Here is a 14,945-nt window from a genome sequence, read left to right as displayed (position 1 = left end):
ATTCATTGCATGCGTTATGATAACACAAAGAACTGTCTGATTTACGATTTTAGGTTGTTTCAGGTCAAATATTAACGATTTCATCTCTCAGAAGTTCAAAAGGTCCGCGCAACTGTACTGGTTCCGTTGCTTGACTACGTGTGGTGCTGGTGTAGTCTCGCCGTCTACTCCACTCTCGGAAGAAAGAGACAGCAAATGTAGGAGTTACGGACGTAAGGCATTCGATCTTAAAATTGCATTCAGTGGCAGACGTAGTTCTGAAACCCTCCGAACGATTTCGCTGCAATTGAAACTTGGTCAAAATTTGTCACCTCATACCCGTGCTACCCTCTGCCATCTGTTAGCAACTTGGAGAAGTCGGCATGTTTACAGCGAACGGGACACATAGATTACCCCCCAGCGAGAACCCAACGTGACGAAACTGACCAATGCCACTGGGGTGACTTACCTCCAGTGCTTGAGTTGTGGCTAACTAGTGAGTTAATTCATTGTGTGTTTTGCTGATTAGTGAGTTCATTCTGTGCGTGCTGTTCCTGTGCTATTCGTCGTTTTCGGTGTGTTATTATATTTTGCGCACATGTGGTATTAACGATGGATGAGTCTAAAACGGATATAATTGTAAATCAGTTTGAAAAGCCATTTACTGGCCGTTCGTTTGATGAAAAGATGCAAATAGTTAAAGCCGCGAGACCTCTACCTTCCCTCGTAAATTTCTTCTTCTTCTTCTTCCTCTTAATCTGCTTACCCTCCAGGGTTGGCTTTTCCCTCGGACTCAGCGAGGGATCCCTCCTCTACCGCCTCAAGGGCAGTGTCCTGGAGCTTCAGACTCTGGGTCGGGGGATACAATTGGGAGGATGACCAGTACCTCGCCCAGGCTGCCTCACCTGCTATGCTGAACAGGGGCCTTGCGGGGGATGGGAAGATTGGAAGGGATAGACAAGGAGGAGGGAAGGAAGCGGCCGTGGCCTGAAGTTAGGTACCATCGCGGCATTTGCCTAGAGGAGAAGTGGAAACCACGGAAAACCACTTCGAGGATGGCTGAGGTGGGAATCGAACCCACCTCTACTCAGTTGACCTCCCGAGGCTGAGTGGACCCCGTTCCAGCCCTCATACCACTTTTCAAATTTCGTGGCAGAGCCGGGAAGCGAACCCGGGCCTCCGGGGGTGGCAGCTAATTACACTAACTACTGCACCACAGAGGCGGACCCTCGTAAATTTAAAAACAGAAAACAAGAATTGTGTACGCACGTTCAATCCAGAAACTTACAGTAAAACTCTTTGGCTCGAGTTCACCTACATGTAATTAGGGTGAGTAGAATTGAAATTTACTTAATACATTGTGTTAACTGCATGGTTACTAGTTGCATGCCTCAGTGGAGATTCCAGGATACGCCACTGCTGTAGATTCTCTGCAAGATGTTCATTAACTTAGTCAATGGCGGCGATTAGGCGGGAAGAGCGGGGCTGTGACTTTGTGGAGAAAAATAAATTTTTATTCCATTTTATCAGCTTAAAACTAGGAATTATACAAAACATATATACAAACCCTATTGTGTTATCAGCTAATTCAATTCTTTATTTTTTAATATTAAAAATTTATTTACCTGATATACGCATAACATGCCATTTGACGCAGCTAACCGATTCGTTCAGCACCACAGCAAGTAGTGGAGACTCGCACAGCAGCGTGTAGAAACGCGATTGCTATCTTATAGCTCACTGAAGAGTTTTGTTCGCGGAGAAGTCCATGTGCTGCAGCATGACAGAGAGGTGGATCGTTCACTTCGCTAGCTGCTACCGAAGGGTTCACATTGGCTCCTGGCAAAAAATGAAATGAAATGGTGTATGGCTTTTAATGCCGTGAGTGTCCGAGGACATGATCGGCTCGTCAGGCGCATGTCTTTTGAAAGCTTACAATATAGTATTGAGTCAAAAAAAAAAAAAAACCAAACTAATATTACCAGAGTTAAAATTAGTATACTGTCAACCTTTACTTCTCTGTCGAAATTCGCTCAGAGAGCATCAAAAACTTACCATATTGTAGGCTTTTTTTTTTTTTTTTTTTCAATGTTGTTGTCTAACCCCCACTATATCCCCTAGAGCCCTGTTAATTTTTGGTGTCTGTAAAGTTGTGTTCACCGGACGAGTTGGCCGTGCGCATAGAGGCGCGCGGCTGTGAGCTTGCATCCGGAAGATAGTAGGTTCGAATCCCACTATCGGCAGTCCTGAAAATGGTTTTCCGTGGTTTCCCATTTTCACACCAGGCAAATGCTGGGGCTGTACCTTAATTAAGGCCGCTTCCTTCCAACTCCTAGGCATTTCCTATCCCATCATCGCCATAAGACCCATCTGTGTCGGTGCGACGTAAAAGCCCCTAGCAAAAAAAAAAAAAAAGTTTTGTGCAGCCCCCCTCTCCCCCCACTCCCTCACTTCTAATTCCCAATCGCTGCTACTGTTCTTGGCTGGCACAATTGCTGGATCTTTCCCACATAGGGCTTGAATGGCGTACGATGTGCCGACACTTGACCTAGAGATATTTCAAAATGACGTCAACAAATGCAAGAAGCATGCAATGAAGTACTGTATTGTAGGATTATGTTCGTCACCTCCATTACATACGCAGTGGTACAGGGGTGAGTTGATGCCCAAGGAGGGTACGTACATGGTGGGCTCTAATTACAGGAAGAAGTGTAAGTGAGGAGTATGTAATTTCAGGATTACCGCACTCCGTAATGAAAGGCCGCACCGCGTGCGATATTTCACAAAAATCTTAGATAACATTCTGTTTTCTAATATCAATAAAAGCATAAAATAAATAAAAGTTTCAATGGGTAAAGCTCAATGTATAATGAATGTTTGTATGTTTGTATGTAAATGACGCATCTCCTCCTAAACCATTGGAGCAATTTCAATCAAATTTTGAACACTTATTATTTGCTATCTGGAGACGAGCGCCGTGGGGGTAAGCCACCACTAGCCCCCTTAGGGGGGTTAGGGGGGTCAGGTACAAACATAATCGAAAATAGTGTCGAATCCAGAGTTTTTAGGGTCGCTGAGGTGAATAGTGACAATCCCGATTTTTAAAAGTCAAATTTTTGCTCCCATTTGGGTGGGAGGCGAGGGGGGACTGATAAATAAAATTAAACGAAAATAGTGTCGAATACATAGTTTTCGGGGTCGTCGAGGTGAATTGTACACTCCGCAATTTTAGTAGCAGGAGACAAACCACTTGGGGATAACACAGCCAAGGAAACCTTAGGGGCGGGGGAGGGGGGCAAGGGGTCAGATATTCAAATTAACGAAAATAGTGTCGAATCCATACTTTTCGGGGTCGCTGAGATGAATAGTGACACTCCGGGTTTTTTAAAGTCCAAGTTCAGCTCCCTTTGGGGTGGGGGTGAGGGGGGTGATATATAAAAATAAACGAAAAAGGTGTCGAATACATAGTTTTCGGGGTCGCCGAGGTGAATTGTACACTTTGGATTTTTAATATCAGGAGATAACCCACGTGGGTGTAAGACAGCACAGGAACCCTTAGGGGCGGGGGGGTGAGGGGGGTCAGATCCACAAATTAACGAAAATAGTGTCGAATCCATACTTCTCGGGGTCGCTGGGATGAATAGTGACACTCTGAATTTTTTAAAGTCCAAGTTCAGTCCCTTTTCGGGTGGGGGCGAGGGGGGAGTAATATATAAAATTAAACGAAAATAGTATCGAATATATAGTTTTCGGGGTCGCCGAGGTGAATTGTACAGTCCGAATTTTGAGTATCAGGAGACAAACCACGTGGGGGTAAGACAGCCCAGGAAACCTTAGGGGCTGGGGGGGGGGCGAGGGGGGTGAGGTATTAAAATCATCGAAAGTAGTGTCGAATACATACTTTTCGGGCTCGCTGAAACGAATAGTGACACTCCGGAATTTTCAAATGTCCAAGTTTCTTAACTGTTCGTCTCCAAGTACTCCTAGGTTGTCCATGTTTCCCCTTTCCTATTGGGTTCAATTCTAAGACCGACTTTTCAATTGCTCCGTCCTGTTTTCTTAATGTGTGTCCTATCCATCCCCACTTTCTTTCCCACCGGGCTAGCTGGCCGTGCGGTTTGGGGCGCGCAGTTGTGAGCTTGCATCCGGGAGACAGTGGGTTCGAGTCCCACTGTCGCAGCCCTGAAGATGGTTTTCCGTGGTTTCTCATTTTCACAAAAATGCTGGTGCTGTACTTTAACTAAGGCCACGGCCGCTTCCTTCCCTCTTTTAAGCCTTTCCTATCCCCTCGTCGCCATAAGACCTACCTGTGTCGGTGCGACGTAAAAAATGTAAAAATAAACCTTTCCTTTCCTTATTTCTACATCAGTGGGTTTCCGCTCGGTTTCCTTCCACAGGTTTTCGTTTGTGATCATTAGACCTCGGAATTTTAGGTGCTTAAAAATTTCACTTTAGGTACCTAAAATAGGCTCTCGAATATGAAAAAATAGGTTCTAAGATATATTTGAGGTAGCTTCAATTTTACGTATTTTAATGAGCATTTATCAATTAAAATGTCATTTTTATTTTGATAAATTGATAAGAACCATTTAAGGGGAAAATAAAACAATTTTCACTCACCTCTATGCTGCAAACGTCACAGAGGATTTTTTTTAATGTCGCAGTGACACAGATATGTCTTACGGCGACGATGGGACAGAAAAGGGCTACGAACGCGAAGGAAACGATGGAGACCTTGATTACGGTACAGGGAAACCACGGAAAAACAATTGCAGGGCTGCCGACAGTGGGGTTCGAATCCATTCCGAATGCGAGCTGACCTGAACCACTCGCTAGGTCAGAATATAACTTTACCATCCGATGTGAAGTGTTGAGATCTGGAAGCTGACACTTTTGGCGTAATTCACGCGCTGAACAAACGGAAACACTGAAATGTTCTCATAGAATGAAATTAAGAGGTTTGTTTCCAGCAGATCAATGGACATTGTCTTCCGCCTCGTAACACACAGACTATGGACGTGTTTACTGCGGGAGTTTCAGCACTCTCGGAGAGTGGGGTTTGCAGCTTCGCGATTTTAATGTGACCCCCTCTGTGGTGTAGTGGTTAGAGTGATTAGCTGCCACCTCGAGAGGCCCGGGTTCGATTCCTGGCTCTGCCACGAAATTTGAAAAGTGGTACGAGGGATGGAACGGGGCCCACTCAGCCTCAGGAGGTCAACTGAGTAGAGGGGATTCAATTCCCACCTCAGCCATCCTCGAAGTGATTTTCTGTGGTTTCCCCCCACTTCTCCTCCAGGCAAATGCTGGGATGGTACTTAACTTAAGGCCACGGCCGCTTCCTTCCCTCTTCCTTGTCTATCCCTTCCAATTCCCCCCCCCCACACACGGCCCCTCTTACCAGGTGAGGCCGCCTGTGTGAGGTATTGGTCCTTCTCCCCAGTTGTATCCCCCGACCCAAAGTCTCACGCTCCAGTACACTGTCCTTGAGGCGGTAGGGGTGGTATCTCTGCTGAATCCGAGGAAAAAACCAACCCTGGACGATAAACAGATAAAGAAAGAAAGAAAGAAAGAAAGAAAGAAAGAAAGAAAGAAAGAAAGAAAGGACTAAATTAAAAGTGTGTTTAATCGATTTAGGAAAAACGTAGGAATTATAGGAATGTAGGCAAATGTAGGTTATAACATCAATTTAGGCATTTTTAGGTTCTGTACGACCACCGATTTCAATCTTGTAAAAAAAATAGGTTTTGCCTAAAATCCGAGTTCTACCGAGATTTTCAGACCATCTTAAGTTAATGATTCATCCTATAGGCACTTAAATGTTTCGCTACAGATTATGTTACGTATGGTACCAAATTGTCTTCAAAACTTCTACTTCTATCACAAGGTTGATTATCCGTGTGGATCGTGAGTCTGGCCTGAAGCTTGAAGTTAGAAGTCCTGTGTATTACCTTGTGTATTTCCTAATTGGCTTGGCAATTATGAAGTAGCATAGGTATGAGCAATGTGAGTGGTGCCATTCCTTTTGTAGTCAGTCTCTATAATAAATGCCGACCTCGCAGTTAGTGAGCCTGCCACCCACGCGGCGACGCCAGGCTCGATTCCCGGCCAGGTCAGGGATATATATATATATATTTTTTGCTAGTTGCTTTACGTCGCACCGACACACAGAGGTCTTATGGCGACAATCGGACAGGAAGGAGTTAGGAGTGGGAAGGAAGTGGCCGTGGCCTTAATTAAGGTACAGCCCCAGCATTTGCCTGGTGTGAAAATGGGAAACCACGGAAAACCATCTTCAGGGCTGCCGACAGTGGGATTCCAAACCCACTATATCCCGAATGCTGGACACTGGCCGAAATTAAGCGACTGCAGCTATCGATCTCGGTCAGGGATATTTACCTGGATCTGAGGGCTGATTCGAAGACCAAGCTCCTCAGCTACAAGTAGTACTAGTTAACAGGTATAACCTACTGTACAACTTATTTTTGCACCAGAGCTTGAAACAGTAGGACACTTTAGGCAATTCTGAGAGATAAAATTTAGATGTATTACAGCTTTCAGTATCCTTCAAAATAAGACACTTACGTCGCACCGGCACAATTACTGTAGGTGTTATGGTGATGATGTGATAGGAAAGAGCTAGGAGTGGGAAGAAAGTGGCCGTGGTCCCAGCATTTGCCTGGTGTGAAAATCGGAAACCACGGAAAATCATCTTTAGGGCTTTCACCACAATGCGATTTGAACCCACTATCTCCCACATGCAAGATCAGAACTGCGCGACTCTAACCGCAAGGCCAACTCGCTCGTAAATAAATAAATAAATAAATAAATAAATAAATAAATAAATAAATAAATAAATAAATAAATAAATAAATAAATAGACGACAATCCCTTCTGTGCAATGTTTAATAAGGAACCGATTTAAGAGACATTTTGACTGACAAGTGTCTACCTTGCCATATTTATCTTATATCTGTCTTTTCTCAAAATTTTGTAAAAAAAAAAAAAAAAAAAAATTCTCGCGCTACTATCACATAGCTCATGTACTTCAAATAATGATTAAATAAATAAATGAAAAATGCCGGACTGAGTATCTCGGACGGTAGAGCGCTGTTTACTTACTGAGTTCTTTAAGACTTCGCGATTTCTTATGATGTCTTCCCCGATGTTGAATTAATTCAGGTCTGCACTTGTATCCTCCAGCCATTTTTTCCTATTTTGGGAATTTATTACATTGAATAATCTTCTTGTAAGTCTATTGTTGTCCATTCTAAAAATGTGTCTAAAATTTCAAACTTTTCCTCCGTTCAGTATTAATGAAACTATCTGTTTGACTATAGAGGTCTGCATTTCGCCTTTTGATCCAAATTCCATTTTCTTGTATGGGGCCAAAATGTTCCTAATAATTTCACATCCTTGTTTTTCAATTATTATATTTATTTATTTTATTTATTTATTTATTTATTTATTTGCGAATAAGCCCATTAGAACTACGCAAAGTACTTAGAGGCGTGGATTTGCCTTCCTTTGTGCCCATATTTATTTCATTCTTTTACTGTGGGCTTCCTTTCTTTCTTCAGACCAAGCTGTTCCGGTCTTCTTTGGTCTTTGCATTTGTGAATTTTGGATCTGAAGATTACCCCGTTCTAGACATCTGCTGGTGTAATTCCTGCCTGTTTCAGATCAGTTTTGATTTCGCCAATCAATTTCGTTGCGTCTGTTTGGCTTTACTCCTGTTTTCATGGAATTCGACTAGGCCCTATTTCTTTTGTAAGTCTATCTGGGTGTATTCTTTTAATGTGTCCATAGAATATTAACCTGCATTTTCGAATGTCACTGTGAATATTTGCGTATTGTTTGATTTATTGTCTGCCTCTGAGTAGATATTGTCCGTCGACGAATTTTGGGCCTAGGATTTTTCTTATGATTTTGTGTTTCTTTCTCTCAGTATTTTAAATGTTTACTTTCCTGTTCAAAATTAGCGTTTTTGATCCATTATTATTATTATTATTATTATTATTATTATTATTATTATTATTATTATTATTATGAAATAAATACATAAATAGAAGTAAAGAAACACATGAATATACAAATCAATAAATCTCGCACAATGTTCTTTGCATAGAGGAACCCATCTCGGCATGGAGGAAGTTTAAGCGGTGTTCGCGCCCGGTCGGGCTGTATGTGTAGAGTTTGCCAATAATGGCAAGATATAAATCTGAGCGCAGGGGTAGTGAGAGGGCACACTCTCTGGGGACGACTACTTTATCTCCGCTCAAATACAAGCCTTTATTTTCCTCTCGACCCCGAAAACCCAATCCCGCCGTGTGACAGCCATTTGTTTTCTATATAAAAAATGTATAAAAGACTCCAAAAGCAAACGACAATAAATTACCACCAAAATTTGAATCTTCAACCGTCTTTTCTAAAAGTGTCTCTCACTGAGAGACAGCAAGTGTTGTTGCCACACACTTGTGAACCAACTTGGAAAGAGAGAATATGTGTGTCGATAAGGACCGGATCACATGGTAGTTCGCCAAGAGCTGGATGTTAAAATGAGAACAGTAGCGAGGGAGTCAAACAACATCCGAACTAGTTTGTGATACCGTCTAGTATTGGCTATTTAAAAAAATAAAATAAAAAAATCCCTTCTAATATTCTCATGATATGTATTAAAATTGTGTTTTTTACAACTTGCTTAATGTCGCACCGACACAGATAGGTCTTATGGCGACGATAGGAGAGGAAAAGCCTAGGAGTGTGAAGGAAGCGGCCGTGGCCGTAATTAAGGTACAGCTCCAGCATTTGCCTGGTGTGAAACTGGGAAACCACGGAAAACCATCTTCAGGGCTCCGACAGTGGGGTTCGAACCCACTCTCTCCCGGATGCAAGCTCACAGCTGTGGGATCCTAACCGCACGGCCAACTCGCCCGGTGTATTAAAATGTTATACATAGAATTTAAACATTTAAGTTTCTACATTTCCTAACAATTTTCATCAATCAATCAATCAATCAGTCAATCAATACTGATCTGCATTTAGGGCAGTCGCCCAGGTGGCAGATTCCCTATCTGTTGCTTTCCTAGCCTTATCCGAAATGATTTCAAAGAAATTGGAAATTTATTGAACATCTCCCTTGGTAAGTTATTCCAATCCCTAACTCCCCTTCCTATAAATGAATATTTGCCCCAATTTGTCCTCTTGAATTCCAACTTTATCTTCATATTGTGATCTTTCCTACTTTTATAGACGCCATTCAAACCTATTCGTCTACTAATGTCATTCCACGCCATCTCTCCGCTGACAGCTCGGAACATACCACTTAGTCGAGCAGCTCTTCTTCTTTCTCTCAATTCTTCCCAACCCAAACATTGCAACATTTTTGTAACGCTACTCTTTTGTCGGAAATCACCCAGAACAAATCGAGCTGCTTTTCTTTGGATTTTTTCCAGTTCTTGAATCAGGTAATCCTGGTGAGGGTCCCATACACTGGAACCATACTCTAGTTGGGGTCTTACCAGAGACTTATATGCACTCTCTTTTACATCCTTACTACAACCCCTAAACACCCTCATCAATTGTTAGTAATTTTAAACATTGTGATTTGATAGAATTTGATGATGCTCTCTTAAGAACGAAACCTGTCATGCTATTTTTAATTAATGGTATCATTTTCAGGTATAATCTGTAAATGATTGTTTTCTTTTTCAGCTATTTCATACATTTATCTTATATTGAATTAATTTCGACATACAGACTACTGCAGAACCTCACAGTTATATTCAATTAAACACAAATGTAATTTGATAGAATCTGTTGTTCTTTCAATAAAGAAATAAAGGGCTGGTGAACTACCCGGTATATAGATTACAGAAGAAAATACTTTATTATGATGCATAGAATACATGCAGAATAATTGAAATGAGTGGTGTATTCACCCCTGGCTTGCACAACTTGTCATTCTCGTCCGATTTTAAATGACTATAATGTCACTGGTTTTAACGTTTCACTGACTTCTTTTACGGTTCTCGGATACGCCTCACGATTTCGAACGAAATAATGTTTTGGTCGTTTTCATAGGAACAGCCATCCTCGCATTATTCACCCTTGTCCAAAGTTCATCAACATATTTGCTGCTTAATTTTCTCAGTTCTGAGGAAAAATCTGGAATTTCTTCCTAAAATGATAATATAGAGTCTATTGTGGCAATAAAACGTAGACATGTTATAAAATGTTGTTAGAAACTAAGTGAAAAATGAAAATCCACATCCTGTTTCCAGTCATTCGATAGGTCATGGATGGAATGGAATCTAGTGGCGAGGATAATAACCGTGCCGGCTGCTGAAACTTGGTGCACTCCTCTGGGGCAATGATTAATGACTGACAGGTGAAATGATATTGGAGAGTGTTGCTGGAATGAATGATGACAGGGAAAAGCGGAATGTTAGAAAGTAAGTAAGAAACTGAAAAGTTCATATTTTGTTTATTGGTCTGTCCTTTTTAAATTCATATGAATTCTTGTAAAGCTTTTATGTGCAAATGCTCTAATTTTACGTACTTTTGTATCTTGGTCATTTTCAACACGATTCATTATATGCTATTAATATTTCCACAAGGAAGTAGTTGCACGGTTTGTGGCACATAGCCGTCACCTTGCATTCGGGAGATAGTGGGTTTGTACTCCACTGTCGGCAGCACTAAAGATGGTTTTCCGTGGTTTCCCATTTTCACACCAGGCAAATGATGGGACTGTACCTTAAAAATTTATTATTATTATTATTATTATTATTATTATTATTATTATTATTATTATTATTATTATTATTATTATACCGGGGGTACACCTTCCCCAGCCAGTTAAACTGCTCGCCTTCTTTAAGACCATCTATGTAAACAAACTTGCACTGGTGTACAACAAGATACTTTGGTCTTCAACTGTTAGATGTCTCTACCATCGGTTTAATTGCTCCCTCTAGCGGGATGAACTCTAAGTATATCATAAAGGAATGTTTATTTTTGCAGTTGACAAACCTTAGGCTTTGAGGATTGTTTTGTTTATCTATTGAAGTTGTCAACACTTCAGCTGGTTCATTCTTCAGTTGTAATCAACCTTTCAGACACTTGTAAATATGTTCTCTAGCCAATTCAAATTGGGGTTGTGTACAGGAATCCCGCCTATCAGTAAACAGTTTTGGAAGCTTCCCCTTAAAAATACTATGAAGGCAGGGCGCTTTAGGGCCGTCTTGTCTTACTTGCTCCAGTGATTTGAGTTCGGCGTGTCCTAAGGGAGGCAGGGGCGCGGCCTGCGTGAGGAAGGCCCAGCGACTCTAGGTAATGGCAGAATTTTCATAGATATGTATAGCTCCTGTGGATAGTGTGAGGAGAAGGTTTCAACCTCTTTTATTGAATGTAATTTTTTAAATTTGGTGGTTTAAATGTTGAATTTTCGGCAAATCTGAGGATTCTGTTCTATTCCTTACTGGGAAATATGTAATGTAAGGGAACAAAATTGATTATGTTCTGTTGGTTCCCATTCAACTTGGCATGGGGTGACTGAAGTTTTTAAAACTATAAATTTCAGAACTTATTTGGCATTAACGTTTCTCATTTAGTAGTATAGCACTAGCCTTCGTATTTTGGGGCCATAAGCCCACTTAGGATTTTAACTATTTCTAGAAGGAGTGCAGGTATTTCACCTTCTTGCATTTTGTCGATGGCCGGTTAAAAAAAAAAAATATTTGCTCATGACGTCGACCTCTGTAGATCTTTTGCCATTAGTCTCACCATATGTTAGGAACCTGCGTGTAAGTGTAATTGTGGAAGGGTAGAGTGTTGAATGTGAGGAAAGGAACGTTAAGGACGACACAAACACCCAGTCCCCAGGCCAGGGATATTAATCATTCACAATTGAAACCCCTGACCCTGCTGGGAATCGAACCTGGGTCTGCCGAGTGACAGGGGGACGCGTTGCCCCCTACACCGCGGGGCCGGACTTGATGGCCAGTTACAACCAACCTTTCTCTTTTGTCATTAAGGCCATTTAGTATGGGCAATCATGCCCCTGCTTATTCAGTAATTGTTTCAGGTGTTAGTTCCCTTCGGGAACAGTGAATTATATAACTGTTGAGGAATGGATAAGACCACATCGGGTAACTGTATAAATATTTTAATGTGAGGACAACCTATAGGTTGTCAGGTAGAACTTAAGTGCACCATAAGAAATTGATGCCTCTGCGAGGATGGGTTATGGTATTTTTGGAGCGCGGACTCCCATGTAGTGTAAATGGTCGGAGCAAATCATGCTCTTGTAATTCTGTGTCTGTCAAGAGCAATAAGGCTCTTTTCTATGTAACTGCCTGCTAATTATTACAAGTTTTGTACCCGATGATCGGCCTTTTAAATCCCCATATTGTTAGAGGTGGCGAACTCAATAATAGTCTGTTCTATTGGATTGTTATTCATTCATATTTTCTATTTTTCAAATTTAAACTAGAAGAAAAGGAAAAGAGTAAAATTTCAAAATTTGTTGTGTTAAGTTCTGCTCTAGTTAATTCCTCTTCCGGCCATTCAAACTCCACGCTTCTTATCCCTCTGTGATCCACGAAGTTCCCATAATAATAATAATAATAATAATAATAATAATAATAATAATAATAATAATAATAATAAAATGTGGCTTCCGGAGTGTCCTGGCCCAGATCTTTCGAGTTGACAACTACAGGCGATCTGCGCGCCTGTGAGGATGGTGGATGGAGATGTATGACGAATTCTAATGCTGAAGACGGTACAGTGGCGTATGTTGAGGGCTTCCAAGGCTATCGATAAAGCCCACCCCTGAAATGAGAAATGTAGAAGACTAAAGCGTAAGTTATTATAAAATAAGCGTCTGGCACATTGTTCCATTTGCAAAACTTGAAAGCTATGAGAAGAAACGTCGCACGTATTTCTCAGACCAAGGCGTCGGAGACTGATCTTCCAGCCCAGGCTCTGCGTCCCTCTCTCCTCCACCCACCTCACGTGGCTTGCTACTGAATATCCGATAGTTGCGGGGACCGGGGGGATAAGTGTGCTAGGCTTCGCTCCGTCAGATCGCCACAGCTAACTACAGTAACAACCATGCATTCCTCATAGTATGTATTTTCTCACCTAATATTTCTGACTTAATTACACTCAACTCTCGATTTACCGTAATCGGATCAACCGCGTTGCGGCTTAACCGCGATATTAAAAACACTAAAAGTGCACGAGTGTTAGGAGATACAGTAATTCAGAATTAGAAAGGGTCGGGATAATATTGCTGAGTCGTAATAGTAGCAGGGGTGGCACGACCTTGAAGTTATTTTGTAGGTGGTGAGCCAGTGGTATACTCCACACCGCTCCACTCTCAGTCATTGTCTTGTTTTTGTACAGTGCAGTTCAGTTCGCAAACAATGGCAACCAAACAAAAGCGTGTCGTTTTGACGATTCAACAGAAGTTGGATATTGTATACAAAATATAAAACGCGGTTCTACCATTAAACAGGCGTGTGTCCAATATAACGTTGGTGATTCTACAGTGCGTGAAATTTTACGCAAAAAACTTATATCTCTTGCTTGTTCGTCGGATGCAAACAGCAGTATGGCAAACCGAAAAACTATGATAACATCTACGTTTGTAGAGCTTGAACAATGCATGCAGCGAGCTCAAGGGACTCCAGTCTCGAGACCGATCTGTATGACTAATGCGAAGTTTTTCTTCGAAGCTCTTGGGATGGAGGGTGATTTTGGTGCATAATCTGGATGGTTTACACGCATAAACAGCGACATGACATCCGTGACGTTAGTGTAAAAGGCGAGTTCATAAGTGGAAATACAGAAGCTGCTCAACAGTTCAATTCGGATTTTGAAAAATTTGTTCTGGATGAGGGTTTGGTCCCAGAACAAATTTACAATGCGGATGAGTCTGGCCTGTATTGGAAATGCCTACTAACCCGTACTCTTGCTTTCAAACAGGAGCGTTGTGCACCAGGCTATAAAGCATGTAAAGAAAGGATGACGATTATGACCTGCGCGAACGCATCGGGCACTCATAAATGACCTTTACTCGTCATTGGAAAAGCGAAAAACCTCACTTTCAAAGGTAGCCTACAGAGGCCAAAAATTTTCCTGTTGTGTACAAGAACCAAAAGTCTGCTTGGATGAACAGAGAGATTTTTAAGCTGTGGTTCGACAAAAACTTCGTCTCGCATGGGGCTGCCTTGGCAAATGTCGAGTACATCGAGGACCAGGATGATGCTCTCATCACCGAACATCTTGTTTTGAGGAACTTGGGAAGCAAAATAAAGAACATGTGTTTCTGGGAACAAAGGCGGAAAACCATGACTGATTATTTTCAGAAACAGTAAAGTTAGGTAGTCTGAATAGTTTTCTTTGCCTACTTTTACTGCGACGTATTGGGTAAGTTAATAAAAACAATACAGTAGTATCATTTATTATCATTTTACTGTACTTTCAGTACGCCTGTTCTGTTTTTAACTTTCTGCTGGTTAACTAATCCGAGAAGCCTTAACCCTACATTATCCCGGGTAATCTAGAGTTGAGTGTATATCGATAACAGAGTGCTGGTATTTCACACCCGTTTACTTCTATATCCTTGTAGGAAAACACTGCAGGGCTGCTGTTATAGAAGTAATATAGTTTTCGTTTTTATAGGTATAGGTAAATCTGTTAAATGAAATGCAGTCTTTCAGGTTTAGCATCCTCTTTTGTTGGTCGGAACAGAACCGTGATCATTGGTCGGACACCACCACTGATCTCCCGAGGAAACTAATAAACCAGCGAACGACGGATATGACCGCTGGTAGAGCTGTGAAATTCAAAAAGATAATATTTCATAATCATAATAATAGCGCGTGGAATCTGTATAGGGTTGGTGGTGACCTAATGAGGATGAAATGAATGGCGAAGACATCATAAACACCCAGTCC

The sequence above is a fragment of the Anabrus simplex genome, chromosome 5 (assembly GCF_040414725.1).
Source record: "Anabrus simplex isolate iqAnaSimp1 chromosome 5, ASM4041472v1, whole genome shotgun sequence".
Lineage (NCBI taxonomy): Eukaryota > Metazoa > Arthropoda > Insecta > Orthoptera > Tettigoniidae > Anabrus > Anabrus simplex.
Note: the sequence above shows the minus strand (reverse complement) of the source record.